This window comes from Pleurodeles waltl, chromosome 3_1, assembly GCF_031143425.1.
Source record: "Pleurodeles waltl isolate 20211129_DDA chromosome 3_1, aPleWal1.hap1.20221129, whole genome shotgun sequence".
NCBI classification, from domain to species: domain Eukaryota; kingdom Metazoa; phylum Chordata; class Amphibia; order Caudata; family Salamandridae; genus Pleurodeles; species Pleurodeles waltl.
This window is the reverse complement of record NC_090440.1, coordinates 778,114,193-778,129,346: the sequence shown is the minus strand read 5'-3', so window position 1 is coordinate 778,129,346 and position 15,154 is coordinate 778,114,193.

Genomic DNA, 15,154 nt, shown 5'->3' with positions numbered 1-15,154 from the left:
GGGTGGGCCTTAAAAAACGTCACACAGCCTAATGGGCGCCGTTTTTTAACGTCTGGGTCAGGGCAGGAGTTAAGGGACCTGTGGGCTTGGAAGGAGCCCAGAGGTGCCCTCCCCTGCCCCCAGGGACACCCCCTGCCACCCTTGCCCACCCCAGGAGGACACCCAAGGATGGAGGGACCCATCCCAGGGAAGGAAAGGTAAGTTCTGGTAAGTATTTATTTTAATTTTTTTAAGTGGCATGGGGGGCCTGATTTGGGCCCCCCTACATGCCACTATGCCCAATGACCAGGCCCAGGGGACACAAGTCCCCTGGGCCTGGCCATTGGGCAAGTGGGCATAACTCCTGTCTTTGCATGGACAGGAGTCATGTCAATGGTGTGAGGCCTGATTTTTGCCTCAGACCTGGCTTGCACCATTTTTTGCCGCACAACCCCCATTTTCCCATACGCCAGCGCTGCCTAGTGTGAGTATTTTTTTTAACGCGTACCAGTCCGCAGCGCCGGCTAACGTCATTCCATAAATAAGGCGCCCGCATGGCGTGTTGGAATGGCGTGAGCCGGTGGTAAAAATTTTAATGCACAACTGCTTTGGCGCAGTTGTGCATCAAAAAGTATAAATATGGCCCTTAGTGTCAACTTCTCCTCTATCTCACAGAAGGATGGGCAAGAACAACAGTTTGATATTACCACATGACACCAGGGCACTGCATACCTGTCCGCCCCTGCTGGTGTACCTGAGGCCAGGTGAAACCCCCTTAAAACATCAAGGTGTAGGTTTTTCTGGATAGGGCAGTAAGGTCCAGAGAGCTCATGACCCCTGGGTAGCAGATGCACCCCATCCCCTCTGGGAAACTGAATTAAGGTATCCCGAATCATGCCCATCATAGAACCTGCCAGTATCTTCTGCACCGAGTGGTTGAGCTTCTCACAGAGTTAATAACTGCTATAGTGGCTGACCTCCCACCCATACCAACTGAAGTATAACTTCAGACCATAACATTGTGGCTCATAGGAGCCTCTTCTTCACCTTAGAGAGGGCCACGAACAGTACTCCCCACACTCCCAGCTTCCCCAAGGGGCCCACATTGGTGCCTCCTGCATGGATGACTAGGTTGTCAGGCAAGGGGATGCCTCCAGCATTGAGTGTCAATAAAAGGTGTCTAAATAGATTCTCTAATTTGAGACCCCGAATACTCACCAAGTAATGCTTGACTCCTGCCGCCAGCTGAGCACTCTCCAGCCAAATCCTAAAAAATTATCACCTGCCCTGCGGACAAAGGAGTAACTGCACCAGCAAACATGCACCAGCCTGTGATATGAGGCTGCGCGAGAAGACAGACGGCAGTTGTTACTGGGACAAGCATCATGCCTTGTGGAGTGAGCATGTGGGGTGGGGAAGGAGCAGAGCTTAATTGCTCGGCCAAATGAAGTCTGAAGTACTACTAAAAGCACACAGATCTGCCCACCCCCTTTATGGCCTCAGGTTAAAATGTCAAGGCCACTGCCATAGTGGCTGCCCCAAACTGGAATAAGTGAGAACTAAAGTGATCCGTCTCCTCTCCCAATAAGGCCAACACATGTGTGGACACCTGTATAATCTGGAAGCGTGTAAGTGGGATACCATCCGCCTGCCCCAGCAGATTAGAATGCCCATCCAGGGGCATATTCTTCCATTTGTGCCACAAGGCAATAGAAAGTGCTCAGGGCTGCAAAGATGTGGACCTACACCCCGTCATCCAGTGGGTCTGCTTTGGACCTCTTCATCCTAAATTGGAAGGAGACACCTGCTAATGCGATGTTCCATCAAAGCTGAGACTAACTGAGATTATGAGGCCCCAAAGAAAGCAAGGAAATAGGCCAGGCTAAAGAGCAGGTCTCATAATGCAATGATAATACATTCAGCAGTACCTAATGATGTAAGACAACCATGCTACATCTATTGGCCTTCTCCTATTCTAAGCCACTGGGATCAGATGCTCCAATCCCTTGATTGCCCTCCTCACCCTAATGTCCTTTGGAGAGCCCCTCACACCGTCCAGCCCCCGCAAAGAGGCTAATGCTGAAAGTTGCCTCCTGACAAGGGCTACAGACCTGCCCAGCACCCTCTGTTCTGTTAAGAACTGCAACACATTCTCAGGCCTGAACTGTTCAGGTTCATCTGCTGAATCAAAGGATGTAGCATACACTTGCCATGCTGCCTAATATGCACTCTTTGTCCTTAGGGTGTGATGCTGCAATCATGCCTTGGAAAATGGAGCACCAAGCTTCCACAAGTCTTTTGGGAAGTTCATCGCTACTGTGTCTGCTTGCGGCCATCATGCTCTGAACTCTGCCAATTTAAAATGGGACTAGGCATCAGCCACTGTATTTTGTACCCCAGGGAAGTTTGTGGTGGAGAAATAAATATTTCATGCAAGGCATCTAGAGATGAGGGCCTCAAGAAATCTCAAAACAAAAGGACATTTAGGGGCATATTTATACTCTGGTTGCGCCGGAATTGTGTCGTTTTTTTTTACGCAAATCCGACGCAAAACGAACTCCATATTTATACTTTGGCGTTAGACCCGTCTAGCGCCAAAGATCTTGGAGTTTGCGTAATTTTTTAGCGTGGACACCTTCCTTGTGTTAATGATATGCAAGGTAGGCGTTCCCGTCTAAAAAATGACTCCGAGGCATGTGCGCCGTATTTATAATCCCGGGCAAAAATGACGCCCGGGAGTGGGCGGGTAAAAAAAAATGACGTCCAGCTGCTTTAGCGTCATTTTTTAGCGCCTGGTCAGGGCAGGCGTTAAGGGACCTGTGGGCTCGGAAGGAGCCCAGAGGTGCCCTCCCATGCCCCCAGGGACACCCCCTGCCACCCTTGCCCACCCCAGGAGGACACCCAAGGATGAAGAGACCCATCCCAGGGAACTTAAGGTAAGTTCAGGTAAGTATTTTTTTTTTTTTTGTGGCATAGGGGGGCCTGATTTGTGCCCCCTACATGCCACTATACCCAATGACCATGCCCAGGAGACATATGTCCCCTGGGCATGGCCATTGGGCAAGGGGGCATGACTCCTGTCTTTGCTAAGACAGGAGTCATTTAAATGGGGGTTGGGAGTCAAAAAAAATGCCGCAAATCGGGTTGAGGTGAAAATTTTGCCTCAGCCTGACTTGCCACATTTTTTGACACCCAAGCTCCATTTTCCCCTACGCCGGCACTGCCTGGTGTAAGTCATTTTTTTTTACGCACACCAGGCAGCTCCGCCGGCTAACGTCATTTAATAAATAAGGCGCCCGCATGGCGCTTTGGAATGGCGTTAACCGGCGTTAAATTTTTTGACGCACAACTGCGTTGGCGCAGTTGTGCGCCAAAAAGTATAAATACGGCCCCAAGCACTTTGGTAGTTAATAGCTGCTACCACCGACATGCTTTCTGACCTGAAGACTATCTTCCTGTTGGCCAAGAGTATCCCCTAGATCTACAGCACTACTATGATCAGAAATAGTTCAAGGAATATGATGTTCCTGCTGAGCCAGGAGGCCAACCAGTCTGCTGGATAGTGCTGCATGCACCATTTACTTTCCAAGACTGCCCCGAAGCCCACGCTACCAGCCGCATCTCTGTAGAGGGTCAAGTTCACATTGCATTGTGCTGATTGGTGCCACAAAAGCATACCATTAAATTCCACCAGAAAATCACTCCAGAGAAACAAATTCTTCCTGACTTCAGGGGACAGTCTAGTATGGTGATGTTTGCCCCGCAGGAGGCCGGAGATGGATCTAGCTATATTGTTGGAGAATACCTTCTCCATAGGAATAACCCTGAGTGAAAAATTCAGCTGTCCAACCAAGACTCACAGGTGGTGTAATGTGATTTTCCTCGCCACCATGCACGCATCAGTAGACCACCAAAAAGCTGACACCTTGTCCTGCAGTAGTCTACAAACCCCCTTTACTGAGTATATTCCTCTACCAAAGAAGGAAAGTGTGGTTGCATTACCTTTCATTTTGTCCTCTGCCTGTGGCACCCCTAGCACATGTGTTAGCTTTCAGAAGCTCAGCACATTGATCTGGCAAGTTGGGGAGCGCAGTGGACCCATTAAACATGAAATGATCTAAGTAGTGAACTAGATCAGCTGAGGCCATCAAGTCCCTCATTGCTCATTCAAGGAAAGGACTAAAGGACTCAAACAGCGAGCACGATGTTGCATCCCACATGGGTGTGTACAGGTCCATGTCTTATCACCCTTCAAAGGTGAACCCCAGGGGGCACGTACCCTCCAAGTGTACCGCCAAAAGGTGAAACACAACTTCAATGTCTAATTTTGCTGTCAACGCTCCATGCCTAGCTGCTGCAACTTGGCAATAGACTCATCAAAGAAAGTGTACTTCACAGTGTAATGCTCTTGCTCCAGGCGATCATTAACATATGGCCCGGGTGGAAAGGATAGATTGTGAATCAGCTGGAACTTACTCGGTTTTTCGGCAGAACCAGCAATAATGGGGAGCAGTCCAAGCCGTTCATTGGCAAGGCATCAAATGGGGCGACCAGCCTCCTGGCCTGCACCCCCTTTTGTATCTTTTCCCAGGCTACCTCAGACTGATGCACAACAGACTGTTGACTTCTAGGAGGGGATGGGCCTGTTGGGATGCAGAAACCTTCCCTAATTCCAATAAAGCAAGTGTGAATCCTTGTTATGTTTGTATTTACTCAGTAGGTGCGCCAATATATGCAAGCGAATAAGGGAGGGGGCCTTGGCTAAGAGGGTGCAGATATCAGTACACTTTGGAGGTGGGCTGTTCTCTTAGCCTTCTGTGTGTGTGAGATTAATGGGTCATTTGGTGACATGGTCTCTAAATAAATAGACTCCCTTATAGACCGATCAAATAGGTGGGACTGTATACGTTTGGCCGTCGCTTTCTTCTTTTCTTTGTAAAAGATGCTTGTATTATATGTATTTGTGTAGGAAAAAGCATTGATTTTCATATATGTGAATTGCACAATTGAGTGGTGGTTTGCTATTTAAAGCATATGTTGAATATAAAAAAAGTTTTTTCATTTGTTCTTTCGTGAATTTGATATAAAGAAAAAGAGCAGAATAAAAATTAAGGTATTATTGTTGACTAGACATTTTTGTATTAATCTCTCTGCAGTCAGTATTTAGTTTCTCACATAGTAAATAGTGCAAGACCTTAGAGGGTGAATTTGGCCAGCCCCTAATATGTACATAGAGACAGATAACCACAGTTGGAGCTTCACACTTCTATGTGCTATTTTCACCTAAATCTTTAAAATTGCATATCTCTGGATCTACGTATTCGACTTTTGTCATTTGGTCTTGTTGTATTTATAAAGTCCTATTCTATTTTTCTTGCCTTCTAATTTAAGCCTGCTTGCTCTGTGCCAAGCTACTAAAGGGTGAACTCAGGATGATTTAGGTTGCGTTATGACTCACCCTGACTACAATTGTGGTCCCTTTGTGGACAGGGTGCATACCTCTGTCTACTAGAGACCCAATTTGTAACACTAGCTTTGCTGGTGTTACAGTGTGTGACTGAGAAATCCTTGTTAGCTTTTAAAATGTTTGCATGCAGCACATAATTCTAGTCTGCCATATGTATTAAGCTACAATAAAAAAAAAAGAACTAAATATATTTTATTTTCCTTGCTTTTCTCTGCCATTTACTTGTTATAAGTGTTATCTGATGCGAGAGATTTATCTTCACAGAGCATTTTGATACTTGGAGTTTGGATATGTCAAGACAAGCCAGCTGGTACAACCCAGAGCTCGGAACCACCAAACAAATTGTCTTCGGCTCAGGAAACAATGGCACATCTCCAAAAAACCCTCTGACAGAGCCACACACAAACCAGCACTCAACGACTACCACTGGTGCATCAAGGAGGCCAAAAACAAAACAACAACCGCATCGACGTCGCAACTAACCACGCCAAGGAATTTTTCAAGATCATCAAGGAATTCTCCAACTTGACTGCCACAGAAAACACAGTACACTCCTCCCAACAACTCTGTGACTCACTATTCGACTACTTTGACAGCAAGATTGCCAATATCTACAACAACTTTACACTGAACCCACTTGGCCCTGACCCAAAAAAAATTCACCCAACTGGCAAACCCCAGCCCAGCCATAACCACCTGGTCTTCACTTCCATCTAGAATACCGCTACCATCATGTCCTCTATCCACTCCAGGCCACCCACCGACCCCTGTCCCCAACATCTCTTCAACCTTGGATAAACATAATCAGCCCTGAACTCACTAACCTCCTCAATGCGTCCATCTCCACAGCATCCTTCCCAGATGGATGGAAGCACACAGAGATCAGACCCCTACTAAACAAGCCTCAGCTGACCCCAGTGACCTCAAGAACTACTGGCCAATCTCCCTGCTCGCATACAAAGCCAAAGTACTCAAAAAGGCCATCAACTGACAAGTCACTGACTACTTAGAATGGAACCACCTACTTGATGCATCACAATCAGGTTTTTGGGCCAACCACAGCATCAAGAAAACGCTCACTGTGGCAACAGACAACAGAAACCTTCTCGACCAAGGACAAACAATGGCTCTGATCCTCCTCGACCTATCGTCAGCATTCGACACCCTCGCCCACCACATCCTAATCGACAGGCTCCATAACATCAGCATTCAACAACACGCCCTCAAGTGGATTACCTCTTTCCTCTCAGGACGAAAGAGGAGCATCCGCCTACCTCTGTCCGCCTCTGCTCCCAAGAGCATCATATGCGGCGTGACCCAAGGATTAGCCCCATAATGTTCAAAATGTACATGACATGTAAATGGACATTGTCAGAGCCCACAGACTCAATACCATTTACTCCGCCTACACCCAGCTTCTCTTCTCACTCACCAAAGACCCCTCTAATGCCAAAAAACAACTTCTGCAATGCCATGACCGATTTAGCCGACTGGATGAGAGACAGTTGCCTCAAAATGAACTCTGACAAAACTGAGGTACTGATCTTTGGGAAGAATACCTCTGCTGGGGACCACAGCTTGTGGCTAGAAGAACTGGGACCCAATCCCACACCAACTGACCACACTGGCAACCTCTGCATAATCTTGGACAGCCAACTGACCATGAAACAACAAGTCAATGCAGTCACCTTCTCCTGTTTCCATACCCTCTGCATGCTCTGCACGATCTTCAGATGGATCCCAGTAAACACCAGAAAGATCACCGCACAAGCCCTCACCACTAGCTGCCTGGACTACGATAATGTGCTCTCCCCCGTATACCCTCCCAGCTCCTCAGAAGACTCCAGTCAATACAGAATGGGGCAGCCAGACTTATCCTGGATCTCCCCAAGCATACCCACATCCACTCCTCACTCAGGAATGTCCACTTGCTCCCCGTCCAGAAAAGATATCAGTTCAAGAGACTCACACATGCCTACAAAGCCCTACACAAACTGGAACCGTCATACATCAACCAACGGCTAAACTTCCATCTTCCTTTAGACATCTGCACTCCGCTTCACTCACACAAGTCCCCCACATCCATCGCACCCACAGCAGGGGCTGCGCTTTCTTCTTCACCACTGCCAAAGCCTGGAATGACCTCCCCCTTCACCTCGGAACGGCAAACTCCCTGGTAGTCTTCAGAAAGCAACTCAAGACCTGGCTTTGCAATGCAGTATCAGCACCCTCAGGGCCCAGATACCACTATGTGTGATAATGTTGTGCCTTACAAATGACTGAATGATTGATTAATTGATTACAGGAAATGCATGTAACAAAACAGAATTGGCATTATTCTTCCATTTGACAGACGAACATAAAATTCTGAAAGGCCATGTTTGCAATATTATGTAGCATCTGTACCTATTGCTTTGACTTATTTACTTCTGGATAGAAGCCAATGTGTACTAGTTAAGGATTATCCCAATTATGAGATTGTGACATGGACCTCTTGTCTCATGTTTAATAACAAGAAAATGTATGGAGCTATGGAAAGGAACACATGTAAAATTTTAGGGGCTCATTTAAAGTATGGGGGAGGGGTAACTCCGTCACAAACATGATGGATATTTCATCCACTGTATTACAAGTTCCATAGGCCATGATGAAATTGTAATAGGGTGGATGGGATATCTGTCACGTTTTTGACAGAGTAACCCCCTCAGTCAAACTTTAAATCAGGCCCTTAGTCTTACATTTATGCCAAGTTTAAAATTCACAGAGCTGTTAGGGGTCACTAATAACTACTAGTAGTTCCACAGTAATATAGTAGTGTGGTTGTTAGAATCTGGATTTCTGGCTTGCAGAGTTTTGCACTGTGTTCAAGCAGGAGACCATAATCCTTTTCAGGCTAAATCACCACACACCCTATATCAGCTGTGCTCCCCCCCTGGTAGCTTGTGAGAGAGTACTCAGGCTTAACTTAAGAGGCAATTTGTAATGAATTTGTGCAACACTTCAAATAGAAAAAATGAGAAACCACAACATAAAGATAGCTGGTTAGAAGAACAGAGCTTAATTTATTGAACAAAACAAGACAAACATGTAAAAAATGTAATAGGTATAACTTGAGATAATAAACTTTAAAGAATAAACTGAATCATAGTGTTTAAAAGCATATAGTGCCAACCAGGCCTATCTGCTCACGTTAGACTGGGTCAAATCTGAAATTTCAGGCCAACCGCAAAGAAGCGTGGGTTAGATACAGAGACCAGCCTTGCGTCAACGCTGAGGGAGATGCGAGGAGCAGCGGAGGCTGTCATAGCACAGCAACACAAAAGGATGATGGACGGAGTGTTGAAACTTTTCAACCACTCACCCCCGTCACAGATCTGGGTTTAATCCATCATTCTTTTGCTCACCATGCCACCCCATTTTGGACCCAGTCATATGCAAATCATTCTTGACCCTGTTCCACTTGAGAACAGTCCAGCACGAACTGCCAGGCCAGGTCCTCCTTGGAACGGAAACAAGCATCCTGGGACCAGTTTCAGGGTATCACTCTTCATCAGCCAGGCTATCTTGAATCCAGTAGCACAGTGAGCAGGGGACCCACGTCTGGGCATACCCTTCCCACTGAGGGCAACTATAGCAACACAAAAGGATGATGGATGGAGTGTTGAAACTTTTCAACCACTCACCCAGAGTCACAGATCTGGGTTTAATCCATTGTTCTTTTGCTCACTATGCCACACCAGTTTGGACCCAGCCATATACAAATCAGTCTTGACCCTGTTCCACTTGGGAACAGTCCAGCCCGAACTGCCAGGCCGGGTCCTCCCAGGACTGGAAACAAGCATCCTGGGACCAGTTTCAGGGTATCACCCTTCATCAGCCAGGCTAGCTTGAATCCAGTGGCACAGTGAGCAAGTAGCACAGCAGTTCGACAGTTACTTCCACAGGCAGTAAGTATATCACCTGCTTTGGCAGTGATCCACTTGGGAAACAAACCCTTTATAGGCTCATCAGGGATTTTTAAGCGGCAATCACTGTTTTTCAGAGAAAAGGTTTTCTCTTCATAAACTGGTGACATGACACAGGGATTCTTGTTTGCTTTAGTGACTGCTAGCACCCTGCCAGACTATGTCAATTACCACTGATGTACGTTAGTTTACAAGCAGTGCACTTCAGTGCCAAGGCTGTTGGGCCAATATTTTACTCTGCCTGTGATTGTTTCTTTACATTCTTTATCATTCCTTTATGTTTGTTTTTACTCATGCTTCTGTTTTTAAGCCATGCCTTTGCTGGAGCGCAACCGAGGCCCCAGAAAGGAGTTTTTAACCCCCTGTTGCAGGTTCAACAACCACCAACGTGCAGGTGAGACATCATCACAATTCTCACCTATGGAGTTTGACTGAATCTTTGGACTTGGCGAAGAAGGTAGTAGCAGAAACATTCAATCACAAATCAATTACATTATACCATAAACGATACTGGACAACATAAACAATTTAATTCTAAATCAAACTCTAATCTGAATGAAGTTTTAAAGCTTTATCCCAAAATCAATGTCACATAAATGGTGTGCAAGACTAAGGCGGTCATTCCAACCCTGGCGGTCCGAGACCGCCAGGGTTGGGGACCGCGGGAGCACCGCCAACACGCTGGCGGTGCTCCCATGGGCATTCTGACCGCGGCGGTACAGCCGCGGTCAGAAACGGAAAACCGGCGGTGTACCGCCGGTTTTCCGCTGCCCTGGGGAATCCTCCAAGCTGCGCCGCCATGGGGATTCCGACCCCCATACCGCCATCCTGTTCCTGGCGGTTTCGGCCGCCAGGAACAGGATGGCGGTATGGGGTGTCGTGGGGCCCCTGGGGGCCCCTGCAGTGCCCATGCCAATGGCATGGGCACTGCAGGGGCCCCCTAACAGGGCCCCACAAAGATTTTCAGTGTCTGCCATGCAGACACGGAAAATCGCGACGGGTGCAACTGCACCCGTCGCACCCCTTCCACTCCGCCGGCTCCATTCGGAGCCGGCATCCTCATGGAAGGGTGTTTCCCGCTGGGCTGGCGGGCGGCCTTCTGGCGGTCGCCCGCCAGCCCAGCGGGAAACCCAGAATAACCGCGGCGGTCTTCTGACCGCGCAGCGGTATTCTGGCGGCTCCCGCCGGCCCTGCGGTTACCGCGGCCGGCGGGAGTCAGAATGACCCCCTAAGTTACAAACATACATAAAAACCATAGGCTGACCAAAAGATCTGAAAAGATTCAATCTACTCACCAACAATACTGTTATGCAAATTACCATCAACACAATATAAACAGTATTATTAGATTTCAAAGCAGATGATAATGACATTAGTAAATCATCAAAATACAGTTTTAATAATCAATGTCAAAGCTGTGTCATTCCTAATACTAACTAAAATTAAGACTTGCATGTGTAGGAACAGGCTAACACATGCGGGCAAAAGCCAAAATAAAAGAAGACAAAAATAATTTGGAAAACCTATAACTAAACTAACTCACTGCAAACAAATGCTGGTGTAAGTTACTAACAGAAAAAGGAAACAAGAAACCACATTTAGTTATACCTCTCCTCACGGGACAGCATACAGCATTGATTCATCAGGAAAGAACGCTCACCATCTTCTGGCATCAATTGACAGCAGCCTCAGGACAGTGCAGAACAGGAGCTGTACATAGGACAGATCAGCAGTTCAGAATTAGTTGGCCTTATTAGTAGAATAGGGCAGTCGAGATTATGATTAGGAAAGTCAGAAAACACAGAATAAAGATGTGAGAGAGCAAACTTAAGCAAACACAGAATTTATTTCAGAAGACCTAGCAATGGACTGACTTCAAGAAGGTTCAAGACATACTGCCAACAATTCCAAAGTTCTTCACTAAATAAAATAACTGAAATCCATTTGTTTGGTCCTCCTGTGGGCACATACTGGCATCAATTTCAGCATCCAATCATTGCAAATGGCACCAGCAAGTTCTGCTACATCCAGAAACGTTCTCAGCAAATGTGTATTGTCACCTTCCTCTGGTTACAGGATTCTGCCAAAATATTACATTTTCTAATAATCTGAAACATGCATTTCCTTTCCCATGACACACAATAAACTAAACTAATATTCTTTCACATGAATACAATAGCTTCCTTCTCCGTTCAACAACAAGTACAAATATTTTGACATTATTGCATCTGAAACATGTCTCTTCTGCTGGAAAACAATAGAACATTCAACTTTACATTTGCAGCCTAAAGAAAAATTCTGATTAAAGGGGACAGCGTGAACAAATAACATTTTCCATGGCTGCTTGCAGAAATGAATCTTATGGCCTCAATAATAAAAATACGTTTAATTCATTAATAAAACCTATTGCGCACCCATAAGTTCAAATCAAATATGCAAGGCAATTATTGTCTAAAACATAATCCATGTTATGTCAAAGCAGTTTTAAACATGTATTTATTTTTCTAAACACATAATTCATTATGATCAATGTACGTGTATTTAATTCATACTCATGTAATACTCATAATACATTTTATTTCTATTGTGTTCACTTGAAAATAACAAGCTCACATTCATACCAATAATAATTCACTCAAAAAAAGTCATAAAGTTTTCTTGTAAAAGGTGGTGTCAGAATACTACTGGTGAGCCATATGGCTCACTGCAATTCAAATGTGCAAATCAGTTGCATCTTATCTACAATAGTTGGCAACTTCCTTATCTTTATGTCATAGATCTCTCCCACTGATGGAAAAAAGCTCCAAAAATATCTCATGTAATCTCTGAACCACTTGCTCCTCTTTTAAATCTGGTAAATTTTTGAGAAAACTACTCCCATACAACATGTACCACACCAGCCCTTCAGAAATTTATAATAAACGTTCTTACCACATATGTAATAAACACCACGTACAGTGGGGTCTTGTCCATTGAACATAAAATACCATCCCATACATTCTTAAAAAGGAACACGTCTCCATTCACTCGTTCCTACAAATTTAGGGGCATATTTATACTCATTTTTTCTCTAATTCAGTGCTAAACCAACTCCATATTTATACTTTGGTGCTAGACCCATCTAGTGCCAAATTTATGGAGTTAAAGTCATTTTTTGGATGTGGAAACCTACCTTGCCTTAATAAGATGCAAGGTAGGCATTCCCGTGCAAAAAATGACTCTATGGCCTTAGGGGCATATTTATACTCCGTTTGCGCCAAATTTGCGTCATTTTTTCGACGCAAATTCTGCGCAAAACTAACGCCATATTTATACTTTGGCGTTAGACGCGTCTAGCGCCAAAGTATGATGAATGAGCGTCATTTTTTTGCGTGAACGCCTTCCTTGCGTTAATGAGATGCAAGGTAGGCGTTCCCGTCTAAAAAAATGACTGCGACGCAAATGCGTCGATTTATACTCCCGGGCAAAAATCACGCCCGGGAGTGGGCGGGGCAAAAAACCCCGCATTTGCGCCTCTTTTTAACGCCTGGGTCAGGGCAGACGTTAAGGGACCTGCCCACAGCTGCCCTCCCATGCCCCCCTGCCACCCTTGCCCACCCCAGGAGGACACCCAAGGATGGAGGGACCCATCCCAGGGACATTCAGGTAAGTTCAGGTAAGTATAATTTTTTTTTTTTTTTTATATTTTTTTTTGGCATAGGGGGGCCTGATTTGTGCCCCCCCTACATGCCACAATGCCCAATGACCATGCCCAGGGGACAGAAGTCCCCTGGGCATGGCCATTGGGCAAGGGGGTATGACTCCTGTCTTTAATAAGACAGGAGTCATGTAAATGGCGTCTGGGCGTCGTAAAAAATGGCGCAAATCGGGTGGAGGCGATTTATTTGCCTCAACCTGACTTGCCCCATTTTACGACGCCCTAACGCCATTTTTCCCTACGCCGGCGCTGCCTGGTGTACGTGGTTTTTTTCCACGCACACCAGGCAGCGCCGGTCTGCTAGCGCCGGCTAACGCCATTCAATAAATACGGCGCCCGCATGGCGCTTCAGAATGGCGTTAGCCGGCGCTAAACTTTTTGACGCTAAACTGCGTTAGCGCAGTTTAGCGTCAAAAAGTATAAATACGGGCCTTAATGTCATATTTACATTCCTGTGCAAAAATGGTGCACGGGAGGGGTCAGAAAATGGTGCAAAGCTTGATTTGCTCATTTTTTAACGCCTGGGTCAGGGCAGGCATTGGGGGACCTTTGGGACTATTTCCATGGTGGAACACCATGGAATAAGCCGTCAGGTGCCCGCCCCAGGCCCCAGGGACACCCACACCACAGGGACAGCAGCGGATGGGGGAACACATCCCAGGTAAGTACAGGTATGCTTTTTATTTTATTTATTAAAGTGCCATAGGGGGCCCTGAAATGGGCCCCCATACATGGCACAGGGTGCAATGGCCATGCCCAGGGAACTCTGGTACCCTGTGCTGGCCATTGAGTTGGTGGGTGTGACTCCTGTCTTTTTTAAGACAGGAGTCATGTGTTATTGATGGCTTTGTGTCAGAAAATAACCCTAGGCAGGTTAGAGTCATTTTTTCTTTTACCCTAACCTGCCTAACATCATTTTTTGGTGCAAAGCCCCTTTTTTCATAAGGCCAGCCCCACCCGACTAACGTAATTGTTTTTACACTAGCCTACCCGTTGCACCAGCTTGCACCATTCCATAAATATGGTGCCCGGCTGGTGCACAGAAATGGTGCAAGCCGGTGCTAAACGTTTTGGTGCAAAACTGCGTTAGTGCAGTTTTGCCCCAAAAAGTATAAGTCAGGGCCTTATTGTCAGCTTTTGATTGCAACCTATGTACACAAAGCTTTCCTACATGTTGATAGTCTAAGGCTAAGCATTCTTGTCTATCAGGTGTGTTGTGAAATGATTTATTTCTGGAAACTACTCCCTTACCTATCCTTCCTTTCATTGCTTTTCTTCTATCATCTACCTGGTTAATGAACTCCCTTTCTACCTGTGTGAGAATGTATCAGGTTATTCCTGTGTGCATATGTTGTGCCAAACGTCAGTGTAGGCTCAAAGAAACCTCCTACAATGTCAATGTTTCTAGCGTTTGCAAAGCTGCTCAAATGGATTAATAGGAACAAAAGAGAAAACTATGTAAAAAATAGAGTAAAAATACTGTATGTACTCTTGGTTATATAAATGTGTTAATAATAGACTGCAACTAATCCCATAAGTTAGTGGTATGCTATGATAAGTGATTCCTTCTTGCACTGGTGAAGGAATTTGTGTACACACATAACATTCATGCACATTCATCATGTCCACATTCTCATACAGCAAGCTATGATATATATTGGAAGACAAATCTCCCTTTGTGTCATCTAAGTGAAGCAATCCCTCATCTTTATAAAACTTTTCCTACTCAGATGTTGTCATTCTCAGCACTGGAGTTGCTGACCCTTGCACCTCTCCTTTCATTGACATACTCATTCCTGCAATCCATAAGGTACACACAATCATGCATACTGTTATCAAACCAATGCAAATATATGTATATCTACTGTGTTTGCCCTGTCCAGGATTCATGGCTTCTATAAAATCAGAGGAGGAAAGAAAATGAAAAATATAAAAAGTTATGAAAGCAAAAATCTAAACTTTTATTTCAAAGTCTCTTTGCACTTTTTACAGAACTTCTCAATCTTCAAGAAAGTTCTTGAAAAAATAGTCAAAAATCAGTTCAAA